Source organism: Cygnus olor, chromosome 17, assembly GCF_009769625.2.
Source record: "Cygnus olor isolate bCygOlo1 chromosome 17, bCygOlo1.pri.v2, whole genome shotgun sequence".
NCBI lineage: Eukaryota > Metazoa > Chordata > Aves > Anseriformes > Anatidae > Cygnus > Cygnus olor.
This window is the reverse complement of record NC_049185.1, coordinates 1,144,388-1,157,121: the sequence shown is the minus strand read 5'-3', so window position 1 is coordinate 1,157,121 and position 12,734 is coordinate 1,144,388.

The window sequence follows — 12,734 nt, the reverse complement described above, 5'->3', positions numbered from 1 at the left end:
GCTCAGGAGCCTTGCCAGGGCTGGGGCTGGCCTCTGGAGTGCCCATGACTGCACACAGCTTGATGACAGTTTCCGCCTGTGTTTGGGGTGGGAGGGAGCCTGAAAATAGTTCCCACTGTAGGAACAAGGCCAGGTCTTCACAGGCTACCTTCCTCATTCTCTGGCCTCTGCCACGAACCAAGGCTGACAGGCTGGATCCCTGCAGCCTCAGAGCTGGAGCCCATCTTCTAGCTCTCCTGGCCAGCAGGACGTCTTCCTGCACATGCAGGCATCTTGGCTCCTAATACATTTTCGCCAATGAAAACAAAGTGGCTTAGAGCTCGAGGTATCACAACCTATAAACATTTCAGCCCCTGCCACCCCCAGCCATCTCCTGCAGTCCCCTGGATAGAGCTATTATAAAACCCAGCTCCTGATAACTCATCCTGACAACACAGGGGAGATTTTGGTTTAATTGCAGTTGTTAATTCATTTTATCACTGCAAACTCTGCAACCTGATGGGAGAAGTGAAATTGCGTTAATGGATGGCTCCAATCTCTCAGCGCTTGGTGGACAGTTTAGCAGTGAGCCTTTCACTCTCCTGTCCTTGGCCAGAACTGCCTGCCATGCTCCCCAGCTCTCCTCCTGAGAGCCCCTCCAGCTGGGCAAGCTCAGGCTGCCAAATGGCCCTCCTTCCCAAGCCCTCCTTGCTCTAGGTCTCTGTTATGGCAGCAGAAGACAGGCCATTACCAAACCTGTGGGTAAAGGTGCCTGGCAAACAGCTCTGCAGCAGCATCAAGGCTGAAAAGCTCTTGTGAGGACCCCTTTGGAGGGCCTGCTGCAGGGAAAAGAGCTCAAGTTCTGCTGCTCTGTAGGTAATAAGCTGAGCAGCTGCCACTGCTTGGTGGGAAGCTGCATGCCCAGCATGAGTTTGCAATGGATATCCAAGGGTACCACCCTTCCTAGGAGAGCAGAAGGAAGCCTTGGTTCCTGCACTACCTGGCAGCAGCAAGTCCCCTGCATGCAGATACTGGCATGGGGGACATGGAACCTCTGTGGGAATGGCCAAAACCATCACAGCTGCCTTCTGCCATGCCAGTGTGAGACCAATGTGTGGTGAAGCCGACTCTCGTGCAGTCATACTGGTTGTCCCCTGCAGTCCTGGTGGCTTCCTGTTCTCTTTGCTAACCAAGGCAACAGGGTCCCACCAGTCTGGTCCTTGCTTTTCCTCCCTGCTGCTGTGGTGCTAGGTTTGACAGCCACACTTCTTTTTCCTCATACCATCTCATTAGCTCTCTTAGTCTCTGCTCTTCCTTCTGGCTCCAATAAAACCCTCCTTGCAACGTTCTCTGTTTCCCATTAATCATTGTTTACTAGATATGTACATATTTATTGCTTTTTATCTTGTTTAATCTATCTGGTCTTACAGTCCCTATTCATTGTTGCTGCTTCCTTCCTAACTCCCACCCATTTATTTTCGTCTGCTGTTGCATCTGCTTGAGTACGATTTGATTATCGCCTGCCAGTCCTCATGCCAGCCCCATGCTCTGTGGTGTGACTTGATTCTGCAGAACAGCAGGTCTCCTAAAATCATCATTACCTGAGTTACAGTGGAGACGGGAAGAGATCCCTCCCCCACCCTCCTCCAGATCTGGTGTCCTCTCTGCCTTGCTTAGGAGGGAAGTGGATTTAACATGCAATGGGTCATCTGTCTTTGGGGGCCTAAAAGATTCCCAGGTATTTCATTCCACAGCTAGATGCACCCAGCAGAAGAGCTCCCTGTTTCAGCCAGAGGTCCATCTAAACCTTGTACTTCCGACAGTAATGTCCAGAAAACTACAAGCTCTTCTTTCCTCATGGTCTCATTCACCACCAATGGAGCAATTGAGAGCATGGCTTTTCTGGGGAAAAAAAAAAAAAAAAAAAAAAAAGCATCATGAGGCACCAGGGAGACTCAGGGAAAATCATGGGCTTCTTTTTAAGTCACAAATGGCCATACATGGTAAGATGGCTCAGAAATGTATCTGCTTTGAAACTGTGCCACTCTGATGCCAGCAGCTCAGCTGTGGTCCCTTTTGCATCTCTCTCCATGGCATGGAGCAAGAGCATCATCCAGTGTGGCAGCTGAACACACCTATGTGACCAATGCCATGGCAAATGGCAGGCAGTGAGCCAGAAGCCAGCCCCACCTTTCTGCAAGCATTTGCCTTTCCACGTGGTTTGCTCAGGGTCTTTGGTGACTTTCCGAACTCCAGCTAGGCTGGGGTGTAATATTCCAAAAAGACACAAATCAATTCAGTCATTTAATTAGCTGCCTTATTAGATGGAAGCCCTGTGCAAGGCAGATTGATATTGGGCAATAGCTCTGGGGGCAAAAGCAATGCAACCTAGAACGTCTCCTCAGAGAAGGTGCAGCTGCCTACTGACCTCAGGGGTGGGATGGAGAAAAGCTGCTGGCTTTAGGCCAGCATAACAGTATTTGTAACAGCTAACAGCCTTGAAGTTGGAGGTTTCCTAGATACTGGTGGGAACAATAAACTCCCAGTTAACCCCGAGCTTGTGTGGGATTTGCTGCTGCACCTGAATGCATAGAAATCCATGGGGCCTGATGAGAGTCACCCCAGAGCACTCAGGCAGCTGGCTGATGACTTCAAGGGACCTCTCTCAATTAATTTTCAATGGCCTTGGGAATCCAGAGACGTCCCAGTTGACTGGAAGCTGGCAAATGTGGTCCCAATTTTCAAGAAGGGCAAGAAAGAGGAACCTGGCAATTCCAGGTGTGTCAGCCTCAGTTCTGTGCCTGGTATTTTATTTTTTTTATTTTTTGGGTGGTCCTTTGTGGACTCAGGAGTTGGACTCGATGATACTCGTGAGTCCCTTCCAACTCGGATAGTCTGTGATTGTCCAAACAGGCTGCAGCAAGGCCACCCTGAGCAGGGGGCCCACGTCCAGGCAGCTTTTGAAGATCTCCCAGGAGGGAGCAAGCTGTGCAGGGCTCTGGCACCACTGAAGAGAGCCTGGCTCTGTCCCCTCTGCAGCCTCCCTGCAGGTGCTTACAGGCATTGACAGCCTCCTCCTGAGCCTCCTCTTCTCCAGCTCCCTCAGCCTCTCCTCACAGCAGAGCTGCTCCAGTCTCTCCTGCATCTTGATGGCCTTCCACCAGACTCACTCCAGTGTGCCCAGGTCTGTCTCGGACTGGGGAGCCCAGCATCGGTCCCAGCACTCCAGCTGTGGCCTCTCCAGAGCTGAGCAGAGCAGAGGATCACCTCTCTGGAGCTGCCGGCAACACCATGCCCAATGCAACCCAGGAGAGCATTTTTCTGCTGTGCGGCCAGGCCTCATTGCAGGCTCACGGTCAAGTTGGTGTGCGGCAGGACTCCTGGGTCCTTTCCAGGCGCGTGCCCCCAGCCTGTCCCGGTGCTGGGCTTGTTCCTCCTCAGGTGCAGCACTCTGCTCTGCTCCTCGGTGAACCCCACGAGGTTCCTACCAGCCCATTTCTCCAGCCTGCCTGGGTCCCTCTGGGTGGTGGCCCTCTGGCGACTCAGCCACTCTCCAGATTTTGTGTCATCCCCAAATTTATTGAGGGTGCACTCTCCCCATCATCCAGACGTTTAACGAAGCTGTTAAACGGAACTGGAGCCAGCACTGACCCTTGAGTATTCTCCTCGTTGATGGCCTCCTACTGGACTCCATGTCGCTGACCTCCAGCCCCCGAGCCCGGCCGATCAGCCCGGTTCTCACCCCGCTCCCTGCCTGCCCATGGGGATGGGATGGAGGTGGCACCAGGACAGGGAAAGGCACTGGTACCCCCAGTGGGACAGGGACTGGGATGGGGGCAGGACAGGGTTCTTTCTAGGCGTGTGCCCCCAGCCTGTCCTGGTGCTGGGCTTGTTCCTCCCCAGGTGCAGCAATTTGCCCTTCCCCTCGCTGAGCAACTTGGGGTTCGCACCTGGGCAGGGCACAGCCCCAGATGCCCACGAGAGCAGCAGCACCAGGCTGTGACTGCGCAGGAGGCATCTGGGTGCCGCCGTGGCCGGGCCACAGCAGCAGTGCAGGCTGGCAGGAGAGCAGAGCCCCAGCCACAGGGTCAGAGGCTGTGGTGAGGAGGAGGCCAGGTTGGGGTGATGAGACCGGAGCATGGGCTGGGCTGGAGACCCCAGGCTGGAAACACCTTCCTGGCAGTGGCTGCGGAGATGCAGGCTGGAGCGGGGCAGTGGGTGCTGTCAGGGCAGCAACACAACAGGGCAAAGAGTGGGCACGGCATCGGGAAAGGGAGAAGAAAACAGCAGGGGTGGGGATGGCAATGACCACTGTGCTGTTTGCAACACTGACATGTTTTCCGTGATTTTATTTGTTTTCTGTGTGGTGGAATAGGACCCTGATGACCTTTGGGTCTTTTCAGGCTGGCATGAGTCCCAGCTGCTGTCCGGCCCTGGTCTTGGAGAGTCTTCTATTGTCGCTGGCGGGGTGGCCTCTTCTTGGGTGGTGCAGAGGCCTGGGAGGAGTTAGTCTTCCTCTTGGGGGCTCGCCGGGGCCCCCCAGGTGGGCAGCCCCTGCCCCGCCTGGCGGTGGAGGGACCTGCTGCAGCCTCCTGCGGCTCCTCTTGAGGTGCTGCCTGCTCCATGGGGACTGCAGCAGGGGGGGAGTGATGGCGGCTGGTACTCCCTCGAAGGGCATCTCTTGATGTGCTGGGCACCTCATCCCTGCTGGAGCTGGCAGGATGGAGAGAGGGGACTGGGCCGGGTGCAGGAGCCACCCTGTTGGGGCCAGATGGGCTGGGTTCTGGCACGGGGCTGGCCTCCCGATGCTCGGCTGCAGGGGGAAAGTTGAGGCCCAGCAGGCGGTGGGCCTCCCTGCCGCACTGTTGCATGGCGACATCCAGGAGGTGACGCACAAATGTCGCCACATTCTCGCTGAGGTCTTCCTCCAACAGCTGCACCAGCATCTCTTCCCCCAGTCCGAACAGGCGCAGGGTCTCCCTGATGGCGTTCTCCAAGATGAGCGCCTGCGAACGCCGTGTTTGGAAGATGCGCCCCAGCTCCTGGCGTACCCAGGAGAGTAGGTGCTGGAGCAGAGCAGGGTGCTCCTGGAAGAGTTGTCCCCAGGTGTCCGTGGGGAGGCCGCCCACCAGAGGGCTAGGTGCCAGCCATGCAGCCCATGGCCAGGCTGCCTGGGCGTCAGGGGGGCTGTCGGCATCGATGGATGCTGCTGCCGACGGGCTGATGACCAGCTCCTCAAACTTGTCATCAGCCTGCACCGAGTGCACGATTGACGTCAGCCTCTGCTTGCAGAGTGGGCACTCAGGCTTGCTGTCAGCCCACCACTGGATGCACGGGAAGCAAAATTGGTGGTAGCATGGCATGGTGAAAGCGGGGCTGCCCCAGGTGTCCAGGCATATGGGGCAGCGGGTGTCCAATGCTGCGGCCATGCTTGCCACCAGCTGCAGTGGGCTGGGGGGAGCAGCAGGTGACGATGCGCTCCCTGGTAGAGATGCTGCAGCAGCGGGTGTCGCTCCGGAAGAGGAAGAGAGGGGCCACTGTCATTCTCTGGCCTGGGGAGGGTCCCTCAGGGAGGAACCCTCTGCTGGCAGATAGAGGTGTCCCTGCGCTGCCTACTTCTGCTGCTGCAGGTGCTCCTCCTGGATGTCCCAGCTGCCTGGTCGGAGCAGGGCTGGGAGAAAAGCAGAGGTGGCTCTGGGGACGTGAGCCTCTGAGAGCTACACGAAGCAGCTCTGAGAGCACGACCCAGCACCGAGACACGCCTAATTCCGCACTCCAGTCCTCGCACAACTGCTTGCCTGGAGGGGAGGCACAAGTCGCTGGGCTGAGCTGCCGTGCCCAGATTTAAGCAGTGAGGGCCATGCAGTCACAAATCGTCACCTGGAGACATCCCAGAGCATCAGCGGGATGTCACAGACAGTTGCTGGGCAGATTGCCGCCCACCAGTAGGGGACATCACCCCTGGGATGTCACAGTCCATCACTGTGACATCGCAATGGACCGTCCTCACCTGCAGCACGTTCTCCAGCAGTTCTCCAGCCCCAGCACATGTTTCTGGGGTTTCCGCAGTTCCACTGCCTGCTCCATCCACCACGTCTTGTGGACTTGGCATTGGTGTTTCATATCAGCCCCTGAGGCCTTGGCTGTGTATTCCCAGGGCCCCTTCGGACCGTTCTGCCTATGGCACACAGCTGCAGGCATGCACAGCAAGAGGGTTTCTTCCAAAAAGCCTCACGCTTCCCTCTGAGGCTGCAGGACAAAGTCGTACAGGCTCTCCCCATCTCCAGCACTGCTGGCCAGCCCTCCAGGATGTCCAGGTCCTTCCAAGTGAGGTCAAAAGGAGTCCCTGGCTGGCTCTCAGGGATCTTCTCCTCCTTGCAGGGCAATAAGAATGATATAAAGGTGTTAGAGAGCATCCAGAAGAGTGCAACAAAGATGGTAAAGGGTCTAGAGGAGAAGACATATGAGGAGTGGCTGAAGTCACTTGGATTGTTCAGCCTGGAAGAGGCTGAGGGGAGACCTCATTGCAGTCTACAGCTTCCTCATGAGGGAGAGTGGAGAGGCAGGCTTTGATCTCTCTCTTCCCTCTGGTTACTTGTGATTCAGCGATAGGACCTGAGTGAATGGCCTGTAGCTCGCCCGGCACCACTAGCAGGGCTTACATAGGCTACAATTAAAAGAAGAATAAAAGCCGTGACAGTTCCACAGACAATGTCTTGGTCTGACTCAGAAGCGAGCTCACGGCAGTACCTGTGGGTGCTGCTAGCAATGGTGTTTATGGGGGACTCTCGCCTTGAGTCCTAGGATACTCTGACTCACCAGGACACTCTCTAACAGTTTGTGACTCTCTAGGACACACTGTGAGACTCTGTGATGCTTTCTTTCCATTTACAAATATTTCAAACACAAATCACAAAATCACTCTTCTGTGCCAATGGTTACATAAGAAGCCCCCAATCCCTTTTTTTGCATTGTCTCAAGACTTAGCAGAACACTGAAGGACGTGCTCACGGAAGAACCTTTCCTTCTGCTGTCTTACTTTCATGAGCTGCAACAGAAGATCCATGATCCGGTATGCTTCCTGATTTCCCAGCTGATGACCCAAATCAGGTTTCAACGACAACAACATAACACAGAGTACATCAACTGGGCATTAAAAGGACATGACCTTCTCTGAAAAATCCCTGTTGCTCTGTTCCTTGTTACAGATGTTTTAAAAGCCTTGATTCAGCAGCTGGTGTGTTCAAACAACTGCTCAGCATCGAATCATAGAAACATGGAATGGTTTGGGTTGGAAGTGACCTTAAAGATCATCTAATTCCAACTCCTGCCAGGGGCAGGGACACCTCCCACTAGACCAGGTTGCTCGAAGCCCCATCCAACCTGGCCTTGAGCACTTCCAGGGATGGGGCATCCACAGCTTCTCTGGACAACCTGTTCCAGTGCCTCACCACCCTCATCATGTTCCAGTGCCTCACCACCCTCATCATGAAGAATTTCTTGCAAATATCTCATCTAAATCTACCCTCTTTACATTTAAAGCCATTACACCTTGTCCTATTGCTGCACTCCCTGATAAAAGAGTCCCTCTTCTGCTTTCTTGTAACCCACTTTAACTACTGGAAGGCCTCTATAAGGTCTCCCCGGAGCCTCGTCTTCTGCAGGCTGAACAGTACCAACGTCCACAGCCTGTCTTCATAGGAGAGCTGCTCCCGCCTTCATGATCATCCTCATGACCACCTCTGGACTCTCTCCAACAGGTCCATGTCCTTCTTGTGCTGGGGCCCCCGAGCTGAACGCAGGGCTCCAGGTGGGGTGGATCATCTCCCTCGCCCTGCTGGCCATGCTGCTTTTGGTCCAGCCCAGGTTACGGTTGGCTTTCTGGGCTGCAAGCGCACATAGCTGGCTCATGTGGAACTTCTCATCAACCAACACCCCCAGGTCCTTCTCTGGACTGTTCTCAATCCATTCTCTGCCCAGCCTGGATTTGTGCTTGGGATTGCGCCAGCCCAGATGTGGGACCTTGCACTTGACCTTGTTGAACTCCAGGAGGTTGCACAGGCCCACCTCTCAGGCCTGTCCAGGTCCTTCTGGATGGGATCCCTTCCCTGCAGCATGTTGACCACACCTCACAGCTTGATGTCATTGGCAAACTTGCTGAGGGTTCACTCGATCTCACTGTCCATGTCACCAATAAAGATGTTAAAAATCGCCGGTCCCAATCCTGAGCCCTGAGGAACACCACTCGTTGCTGATACCCACCAGGACATTGAGCTGCTGACCACAACTCTTTGAGTGTGACCATCCAGCCAATTTCTTATCCACCATGTGGTCCATCCATCAAATCCTTGTCTCATCAATTTAGAGACCAGGATGGCATGGGGGACAGTGTCAAATTCTGTGCACAAGTCCAGGCAGATGATGTCAGTTGCTCTTCCCCTATCCATCAATGCTGTCGTAGAAGGCCACCTGATTCGTCAGGCATGATCTGCCCTTAGTGAAGCCATGTTATCTGTCATCAATCACCTCCTTATTTTCCAAGTGCCTTAGCAGAGTTTCCATGAGGATCAGGTGAGACTGGTGGGCCTGTAGTTCCCTGGGGCTTCTTTTTAAAAATGGGGGTTATGTTTCCCTTCTTCCAGTCTATGGGAACTTCACTGGACTGCCACAACTTCTCAGATATGACGGATGGTGGATCATGCCACTTTTGGCATGACTTGACCTTTGGAGACTGTGAACTGCAGCCCACAGCAGCTCCTCTCCCTTTCCCAGATCAGAAAGTAGGTCACTGAGTAAGAGCATGAGAGATCAATGGGTTTTCTTTCATGTTGGTGGCTGTGCACAGAGCCACGGGAAGGAAATCAAATGCCACTGTTCTGTTTCTCATCCAGGACAGATGAAATGTAGCAGGAAAAATACAGTAGGTCAAGTATTTACTCGTATTCAAATGCTTCTTGGTCACCGTGAACTTCACGGTTTAGACAGTCTCCTGGCGGGATGCAGCTTAATGCTGGCAAAGGGAAAAGATGAAAGAAGCAGGCACTGAATGAAGGTTGATGGGTGCAGACTTTGCTGCAGGGGGCTGGCACATGTGGCTGGCCAGGGCTGGCGGGCAGGCTGTCACATCCAGTGCACAGCCCCTTGCACCTTGTGTGCTGGGCCTGGATAAAGGGTCACTGCTGAGGAGCACACACCTGCATCTGGTTCAGAAGAAATGTCGGGGAAGACAGTGAAGGAGAGAAACCACTGGGAGTGGGCACAGGTGTTAGATACATGGGGCCAGTAATGATTTTTACCTTATTTTGGTTTTCTTTGCATAAGCACAGGTGGGGGACATGTGAGAATCACCTTTCCAGAGGACACTTGGAAGAGCTGAAGGTAATGGACAAGTCTGTGGGGTGGGCAGGGGTTTCCTAGTCTCTTTCTGACTCTGGGATGTCAGTAAGTAGGAGCGCAGGAGCTGTCAGAACAAATGAGAGGAGATTTCAGCAGTTGTTCCTCTTGTGAGGGCAATCAACCTACAGGAGAAATCCCAGAAGAGCCACTGAGTGGGACCTAGAGCCAGGTACCTCTGTTTCTGCTGAGCCCACGGCATGTGCTCAGATTCCACACACCAGCCGAGGAGGAAGATCTTAATGACAAGGAGGATCTTAATGATGATGAGGATCTTCTACAGGATGGGAGATGAGTGGTTAGAAAGCTGCCTGGCAGAGAAGGACCTGGGAGTATTGGTTGATAGTCGGCTGAATATGAGCCAGCAGTGTGCTCAGGTGGCCAAGAAGGCCAACAGCATCCTGGCTTGTATAAGAAGCAGCGTGGCCAGCAGGTCTAAGGAGGTGATTGTCCCCATGTACTCGGCTCTGGTGAGGCCGCACCTCGAGTACTGTGTTCAGTTTTGGGCCCCTCGCTAAAGGAAGGACATCGAGGTGCTCAAGCGAGTCCAGAGAAGGGCAACGAAGCTGGTGAGGGGTCTGGAGAACAAGTCTTACAAGGAGCGGCTGAGGGAGCTGGGATTGTTCAGTCTGGAGAAGAGGAGGCTCAGGGGTGACCTTAACGCACTCTACAGGTACCTTAAAGGAGGCTATAGCGAGGTGGGGGTTGGTCTATTCTCCCACGTGCCTGGTGACAGGACGAGGGGGAATGGGCTAAAGTTGTGCCAGGGGAGGTTTAGGTTGGATATTAGGAAGAACTTCTTTACCGAAAGGGTTGTTAGGCATTGGAATAGGCTGCCCAGGGAAGCGGTTGAGTCACCATCCCTGGAGGTCTTTAAGAGACGTTTAGATGTTGAGCTTAGTGATATGGTTTAGTGGAGGACTTGTTAGTGTTAGGTCAGAGGTTGGGCTAGATGATCTTGGAGGTCTCTTCCAACCTAGATGATTCTGTGGTTCTGTGATCTTAATGACAGGGCAGCAGAATAAGACAGGATTCTGCGGGTTTGATCCTTGGCGTGGGGCAGACCCCCCACCTGACTACATAGGAGTCACAGTGCTTCAAGGAGAAAAGCAAACCAACCAGCCCAACCAAACCAAATCCCCTGAGTTCAGTGCCGGTAAGTTTACTGGGACACAGGGCTGGTCTGAGACCACTGGATTGCAGCACCATAAGTGGCAGGTAGATCTTCCAGCTCAGATGGGAGCTGGGCATCTCCTGGAGGACTCTGGAGGGCCTGGGAGCTAAGCAGAGAACTGTCTGCAGCCAGCAAGGGAATTCCTGGAGCCTTTTGGGAACTGTGAGCACAGGAGGCAGATTTGGCACTGATCACAGGGATGGGTCTGCACCTCCCTGGGTATTCACAGCCAAAGCTGTGCTGTGAGAGAAAGGAGCTGTCATACCTCCCTCTCTAAATGCATGCTGCCCAGAGGGGGCAGGAATCTCTGGTGCTGTTCTCTTTGGTAGTGGTGACTGCAGGTATCACTTTGACAAGGACATTCCTGGCTCCCTCCTGGTGACACCAGAGCAGAAGAATGCTCTGTGCTGGAGGGCCTCCTGGGAGGCTCTCCTGGAAGACTCCGGCTCCGCGGTGGGGTGCTCCCACCTCACCCTGGCAAGGGAGGGCAGCGCACCATGATCCTGCTGGAGCAGTGCTGTGGTAGGACATGGGAAGGCACAATTTGTGAGTATAATAAATATGTTAATCTGCAGAAATTAAATCTTCCTAATTAAGAAATATCTTCTGAGGCTTTTGCTTCTCCCTTCCAAAGCTGTTGAGTGTGCACGGAGCATCTCTCATCTACTTTGATGTGTTTAAAAGAAGGGCCAATGGTGCCAATCACGCACCGTCCATCCAAATTCAATGAAGGGAATAATTCCCAGCTCCTTCTCCTTGGCAGGAATGGGTGAGTGTAATCCTGCACTGCTGACTCCTTTCTCCTTGTAACAGTATCAACCACGCTGGAGAAAAGCAGAATTAAGCTAATGAAAGAATTAGAATAATCTCTGTGTAACCCAGACCTGCTCAGACCTGGGGCACGCAGCCATCCTCAGCCTGTGCTATGGGAGCAACCTCCAGCAGCTTCCACGAGGCCCCTCTTTGTGCTCCACGTCACTGTACAGGAGAGGAGCTGGATGAATGATTTGGAATGCTTTGTTGGGATGTCCCCAAGGCCTTTCAGTGCTGATCCTGCCCTTTTCTCCACCCGCCAGTATTGTGTTCCATCCTTCAGTGTGACGTGAAGGGTGGTACACGAAGGAGCGTACCATGGGATGGTGCACACTCCTGCTCGCTTGGCAGAGACCCCACAATTTTTCTGTTCTGTCAAAGTCACTGTGGAGGTTCCTGAATCAATCTTTTCCACTCATGCTATCATACCCTGAGGGAGAATCAAGAGGCCCTAGCTGTGAAGGCACGTGGGATCCCCATGACAAGCTAGACTGACCTCTGCACACACCTCAGGCCAGACAGTCCTACCTGGTGTCTCCTGCATGGAGATGCTGCTGGTGGCCATGAATGCACCTTGTAGAAAAAGTGCTGGTATTCAATTTATTCCTAATGACGAACTCCCACTGGCTAATTCCCTGTTAAGTACTGCTTTGTATATCCAGCCCAGATTTGCCTACCTGCAGGTTCTAGCTGCCTGCAAAGGTGCAAAGCCTCTGACAGCACATATAAGCTTCTTGTCCCACCTGGCTGGACAGAGAGAAAATTATAACAGCAGTCCAGTGACTCTCCTCTATCTTCAGGAGCCACTAGCTGAAAACCACAAATGGAACATTCTAGTCTTTTGCTAAAAGGCTTATTTTCTGATCCTCAAAAAATTCTGAAAGTCTTTCCTGTTTTTTTTTTTTTTTTTTTTTTTTTTATGCTTTCTGGACTGCAGAACTGGGCTACGTGTCATATTCACTGTCATATGGGACTGGAAGTTGATAAATTAGAGGGTGAGGGAAGAGTGGAAGGGATGTTTATGGCAAGGTAGAAAAAAGAGGCTCTGTTGGATCTGAACAAAAGGGAAGAGTCTGCTCACTGTTGCTGTTTCTTCTTGAACCCTGCACCTGAGAACTGTATAAGAACATCGCACAAATCATCTTGTTATTATTTTAAAACGTTTTTTTTTAGAGTTTTTCCTTTTTTTCTTCCTCACTCCCAAACATTTTTTTTTCTTCTGTTGAACCCCCCCACATTGCAAAATTAAAAAAAACAGAATTTCAAAATAACATGTTCTGAGATCAAAAAATGTAACTTCACTTTTGTAAAATTTTATCTAATGGCATAACTGACTGAAATGGTACACAAGATTTATCTCTGAGGAGCAGAAACC